The 6,686-nt window shown below is 43.3% G+C and overlaps 1 pseudogene; it reads right to left on the bottom strand.

Moving 5' to 3' along the window:
- Positions 1 to 280, bottom strand: part of LOC120872500 — a 19,201-nt pseudogene extending 18,921 nt beyond the window's left edge.
- Between the last annotated feature and the right edge of the window lie 6,406 nt (positions 281 to 6,686).

Raw genomic sequence — 6,686 nt, 5'->3', positions numbered from 1 at the left:
ATCACGTTACACACACACACACGCACATCACGTTACACACACACACACATACAGGCACGCTAACGCCTGAGACTCTAGACACGGCCGGTCTCTGCACCGCGGCTCAGACAGTGCCTCACCTTCAGCTTCTCCGGCGTCCTGCAGGGTCCCAGCGGGCAAGGTAGTTTCACACTCCGCCCTCCCCACGCCGCAGGGCCACTCAACTGGTTTAAATACAGCAGCGCTGAAACCTTGGTAGGAAGTGGCGTAACACCCGCAGGTTTCTGGGAAATGTAGTCCAACACCGAAAGACCCGAGAGAGCCTGCAATCCAGAGCCCTCTTCGAGCCCTCCTCGGTACCTTAATCCTGCAAGGGTATCAGGCACGACCTGTGGGTCCTCCGCTGACTGCCGGGAGTAGGGAAGGGTGGGGGAGAATCACTCCGTTCGGCTGTAGTTCAGACTGTGAAGAGGACCCTCCACGGGCATTCTGGAGGGAAGCTTATTTCCGCCATGGGGACTTCTGGGACTTGTAGTGTGTTTAAGAGCCCCAGCTCCAGGAGTTGGTGATGGACAGGGAAGCCTGGCGTGCCGTAGTCCATGGGGTCGCAAAGAGTCGGACTTGACTGTGAGACTGACCGCTAGAACTAAGAGCCCCAGAGGGCAGAGTGGCATCGTCCAGTTCTCAGTCCCAGCTTGGGCGGGGCTGCGATGGGTGCCGCCAAAGAGTACTAGAGTCCGAAGGTCCTGGCAGATGGAGGGGAAGATAGAACAGATTCTGAGGAAACGGAAGGAGAGGAATCCCCAGGCACTAAACGCAGCCTGGCCTGTTGTAGGAGGTCATGAGAAGAGTGACCCTTCAGTGCTGGTGTGAGTACATTTGCTTCAGTTTGTGACCTTGGGTGGAGTGGGGTTGGTGGTTGTGTAGCTGTTCCTGAGACAGGTTTTTTTTTTTTTTTTTTAATTGGAGGATAATTGCTTTATAATACTGTGTTGGTTTCTTCCATACATCAACACAAATCAGCCCTAAGTATATATATGTCCCCTTCTTAACTTTCCCTACCCCACCCCCTCCCCATCCCACCTGTTTGGGTTGTCACAGAGCACCAGGTTGAGCTCCCTGCCATCCTAAGCAAATTTCACTGGTTATCTAATTTTACATATGGGTAATGTGTATGTTTCAATGCTACTCTCTCAATTCGTCCCACCTTCTCCTTCCCCTGCCTGAGAAAGTTTTTATGATTTTTTTTAAGTGTTTAAATACTCTTTGAACATAACATGCAAAAAAAAAAAGTCATCATTAGAGTAGAGCTGGGTGAATTTTCTTGCATTTCTTTTCCTTTTTTGATGGTTTTGTTCACTGCCTCCTGCAGAGTATTATGAACCTCTGTCCATAGTTTTCAGGCACTCTAACTACCAGATCTAATCCCTTGAATCTATTTGTCACCTCCACTGGATAATCATAAGGGATTTGATTTAGGTCATACCTGAATGGCCTAGTGATTTTCCCCACTTACTTTAAGACTGAATTTTGCTATAAGAAACTGATGATCTGAGCCACAGCCAGCTCCAGGACTTGTTTTTGCTTAAATCAAATCCCTTATGATTATACAGTGGAAGTGACAAATAGATTCAAGGGATTAGATCTGATAGAGTGCCTGAATAACTATGGATAAAGGTTCGTGACAATGTACAGGAGGCAGTGATCAAGACCATCCCCAAGAAAAAGAAATGCAAAAAGGCAAAATGGTTGTCTGACAAGGCCTTAAAAATAGTTGAGAAAAGAAGAGAAGCTAAAGGCAAAGGAGAAAAGGAAAGATATACTCACTTGAATGCAGAATTCCAAAGACTACAAGGAGAAATAAGAAAGCCTTCCTCAGAGATCAATGCAAAGAAATAGCAGAAGACAACAGAATGGGAAAGACTAGAATCTCTTCAAGAAAATTAGAGATACCAAGGGAACATTTCACACAAAGATGAGCACAATAAAGTACAGAAATGCTATGGACCTAACAGAGGCAGAAGATATTAAGAAGAGGTGGCAAGAATACATGGAACAATGATACAAAAAAGATCTTCATGACCCAGATAACTACAATGCTCTAGGTGATCACTCACCTAGAGCCAAACATCCTGGAAGGCAAAGTCAAGTGGTCATTAGGAAGCATCACTATGAACAAAGCTAGTGGAGGTGATGGAATTCCAGTTGAGCTATTTCAAATCCTAAAAGATGATGCTGTGAAAGTGCTGCACTCAATATGCCAGCAAATCTGGAAAACTCAGCAGTGGCCCCAGGATTGGAAAAGGTCAGTTTTCATTCCAGTCCCAAAGAAAGGCAGTGCCAAATGTTCAAACATTTGGCAGTAGAATGTTCAAACTACGGCACAATAGCACTCATCTCACATGCTAGCAAAGTAATGCTCAAAATTCTCCAAGCCAGGCTTCAACAGTACATGAACCGTGAACTTCCAGATGTTCAAGCTGGTTTTGGAAAGGGCAGAGGAACCAGAGATCAAATTGCCAACATCCACTGGACCATTGAAAAAGCAAGAGAGTTCCAGAAAAACATCTACTTCTTCTTTATTGACAACACCAAAGCCTTTGACTGTGTGGATCACAATAAACTGTGGACAATTCTGAAAGAGATGGGAATACCAGACCACCTGACCTGCCTCTTGAGAAACCTTGCAGATCAGGAAGCAACAGTTAGAATTGGACATGGAACAACAGACTGGTTCCAAATCAGGAAAGGAGTATGTCAAGGCTGTATATTGTCACCCTGTTTATTTAACTTACATGCAGAGTACATCATGCAAAATGCTGGACTGGATGAAGCATAAGCTGGAATCAAGATTGTCAGAAGAAATAGCAACAACCTCAGATATGCAGATGACACCACCCTTATGGCAGAAAGTGAAGAAGAACTAAAGAGCCTCTTGATGAAAGGGAAAGAGGAGAGTGAAAAAGCTGGTTTAAAGCTCAACATTCAGAAAACTAAGATCACAGCATCCGGTCCCATCACTTCATGGCAAATAGATAGGGAAACAGTGGAAACAGTGTCAGACTTTATTTTGGGGGGCTCCAAAATCACTGCAGATGATGACTGCAGCCATGAAATTAAAAGACGCTTACTTCTTGGAATGAAAGTTATGACCAACTTAGATAGTATATAAAAAAGCAGAGACATTACTTTTCCAACAAAGTTCCGTCTAGTCAAGGCAGTGGTTTTTCCAGTAGTCATGTATGGATGTGAGAGTTGGACTACAAAGAAAGCTGAGTGCAGAAGAATCAATGCTTTTGAACTGTGGTGTTGGAGAAAACTCTTGAGAGTCCCTTGGACTGCAAGGAGATCCAACCAGTCCATCCTAAAGGAGATCAGTCCTGGGTGCTCACTGGAGGGACTGATGTTGAAGCTCAAACTCCAATACTTTGGCCACCTTATGTGGAGAGCTGACTCATTGGAAAAGACCCTGGTGCAGGGAAAGATTGAAGGCAAGAGGAGAAGGGGATGACAGAGGATGAGATGGCTGGATGGCATCACTGACTCAATGGACATGAGTTTGCATAAACTCCGGGATTTGGTGATGGACAGGGAGGCCTGGCATGCTGCAGTCCCTGGGGTTGCAAAGAGTCAGACATGACTGAGCAACTGAACTGAACTGATATGATAGAGCCTCTCCATTTTCAGTTGCAAAGAATGTAATCAATCAGATTTCAGTATTGACCATTTGGTGACGTGAATGTGTAGGGTTATCTCTTGTATTGTTAGAAAAGGGTGTTTGCACTGGTTTGTATGACTAGTGTGTTCTCTTGGCAAAACTCTGTTAGCCTTTGCCCTGCTTCATTTTTTACTCCAAGGCCAAACTTGCCTGTTACTCTAGGTATCTTTGGACACCCTACTTGGACAAGTTCCCAAGATGAAAGGTTGTTGCTGAGCTGTGAAAGATACCAAGATTCTTGGCCTCTGGAGGAGAGGAATTCAGTCTGGGGCCAGTCATGAGGCTTGATGGCTCAGAGCTTTTGAGTGACAAAGTTTTATTAAAGTATAAAGGCAATAGAGAAAGCTTCTGATGTAGACATCAGAAGGGGGCAGAAAGATTGCCCCCCTGCTAGTCTTTGGCAGGAAGTTATATAGCCAGTAGCAGGCTGCTAATTAGAGAAAGGAAATGTCTCAAAACTCAGAGAGTGGCACCAGGTCCCTCACCCACAACATACATTTTGAGATAACATTGGCACAAGGTGAGTCATCCTGAGCCATAAAATGATTGACATGAATCTTAAAAGAAAAGCAGATTTCCAAGCAAATATATACTCTCATTAACATAGCTTAAGAGAACATTTCCATGAATAAAACATACTGGTTGGTCAAGCATGTTCTGAGACTTAGGAGAACGGACTTGAAGAAAGATAGCGTCTAGGATAAATACATAGTTCATTAACAAAGCTTAAGAAAAATATTTCCATAAGAAAAACACATTGGTTAGGGCAAGGTTTGAGAAAAGTTAAGTTCAGGTGGAACCAGGTGTCATCATGGCAACAAAGAATTTTAAAAGAAACCTCCTTTTAAATTTGTATAGAGAAGGGAAAAAATTCTGACACATGTAGTTTGTTTCCTCCTGCTGCTTAAGAGAGAGATAAAAAATGTCTGACACTTGCAGCCTATTTCCTCCATTTGGAGACCCCTACCCTTCCTGCCTGTTACTCTCTCATGGTGTTAGGGAGTGTTCTCATTTCATTCTTTTACATGTAGCTGTCCAGTTTTCCCAGCACCACTTATAGAAGAGACTGTCTGATGCTGGGAAGGACTGAAGCAAAAGGAGAAGGGGGTGTCAGAGGAGTAGATGGTTAGATAGCATCTCTGACTCAATGGACATGAATTTGAGCAAACTCTAGGAGATAGTGGAGAACAGAGGAGCCTGGAGTACCACAGTCCATGGGGTCTCAAAGAGTTACACACAACTTAGTGACTGAACCACAACTTTCCTCCATTATATATTCTTGCCTTCATTGTCATAGATTAGGTGGCCACAGATGTGTAGGTTTATCTCTGGGCTTGCTGTCCAGTTCCATTGATCTATATTTCTGTTTTTGTGCCAGTACCATACAGTTTGATCACCGTAACTTTGTAGTATAGTCCAAAGCCAAGGAGCCTGATTCCTCCAGCTGTTATTCTTAAGACTGCTTTCGCTATTTGGGGTCTTTTGTTTCCATGTAAAATGTTAATTTTTCCAAAATTCTGTGAAGAATGCCCTTGGTAATTTGTTGGGGACTGCATTGAATCTGTAGATTGCTTTGGATAGCAGAGTCATTTTCATAATAGTCATTCTTTCAATCCAAGAACATGATATATCTCTCCATCTATTCTCGTCATCTTTGGCTTCTTTCATCAATATCTTAGTTTTCTGAGTATAGGTCTTTGCCTCCTTAGGTAGCTTTCCTCCTACATTATTTTATTCTTTTCGATGTGACGGTAAATAGGACTGTTCCCTGAATCTCTCTGATCTTTTTTTGTTAGTGTATAGGAATGAATCTTTTGCTTTTTCAATTGAAATCAGTCCCTCTGACTTTTCATTTTGCTTAACTTTCTCTGCCTCTATAAATTTAGAAGAAAGTTACCTATTGCAGCCTTGAAGGGATGTTCTTATGTGAGAGTATTCCGAGAGACTCTGCAGGTACCCAATGCCTTTGTTTGGAGAGCTGGATTTTTCATGGGCACAAGTAGTATCTTTCTTTAGGGTGTGCTGACAGCTATAATTCTTGTAGGAGGTGGGGTTGGAGATGGAGGGGCTAGAGCTTGGGTTGGGAGTAAGGTGTCCTCTGCTCAAGAGCTGTCACTGCCCTACTTGGGGCAGAATTTGATCCCAGGTTGTTGGAGCAGAAGTCCTGAGGGTCAGACCCAAGCTAGTTCTATGAACCATGCCCCTTGCTTCAGGCTGGGGGCCCTGGAGCAAGGGGGCCCTGCAAGGGGGCCCATGTCAGCTACAGAGGTCTGAGCTGTCTCCAATGTGCTGCCCATGCACACACCAGCAGTTGCTTCCCTCACTCTGTTTAGATAAAACCCTGAGTGCTGGCAAAGTTCATCTTAGTCTTTCCAATGCAGTCAAAGGTAATTTTTTTCCCCCTTGCCTATTTCTTCAACAGAGTGCTGGAATCTCTCCTCAGGAAATCTGAATATCTACAAAGTTGTCTCTCACCTGTCGGTGTCTGCTGAAGTCAGCACTCTCCAGGTTTACCTTAAGTGCAGCCAAGAAGGACTGGGGCCAGTTTATAGAGTTCTGCTGGTTCAACAGCCCATATACCAAGAACTATCTGCCTATTACATGATATACACAGGTGGGTGAGACTCCTCTCAAGTCCACTGGGCTATAGTGCTGGATCCCACAACAACCTCAGAGGCAATTTGTTTGTGGATATATGCCAAGTTTACTTGTGGGCATCTTATGCCACTATGAGGCTAATAATCTTTCAGTGTTCAGATTTTTATGAAAGAGCTATCCTGTTTTTTAAAGTTTTATGATTTACTTTTGCCTTCTTAAATTTACATTCTTTATTCTTCATTAAGATGAATCATTCTTGTTCAATAAGGGATACATGTTGCTCAAACTATGTTCACTTACATAAATGTCTTTTCCTCATAATGTCTTTGATGTTGAATAAGGTAGAGATCACCGTTCACACTTTTTCCATAAATAACAAAGACTGAGAAAA

Source organism: Oryx dammah, unplaced genomic scaffold (assembly GCF_014754425.2).
Source record: "Oryx dammah isolate SB20612 unplaced genomic scaffold, SCBI_Odam_1.1 HiC_scaffold_13, whole genome shotgun sequence".
In the NCBI taxonomy this organism is placed as follows: domain Eukaryota; kingdom Metazoa; phylum Chordata; class Mammalia; order Artiodactyla; family Bovidae; genus Oryx; species Oryx dammah.
The sequence above is the reverse complement of the archived record's forward strand: the minus strand, read 5'-3'. Positions and strand labels throughout refer to the sequence as shown.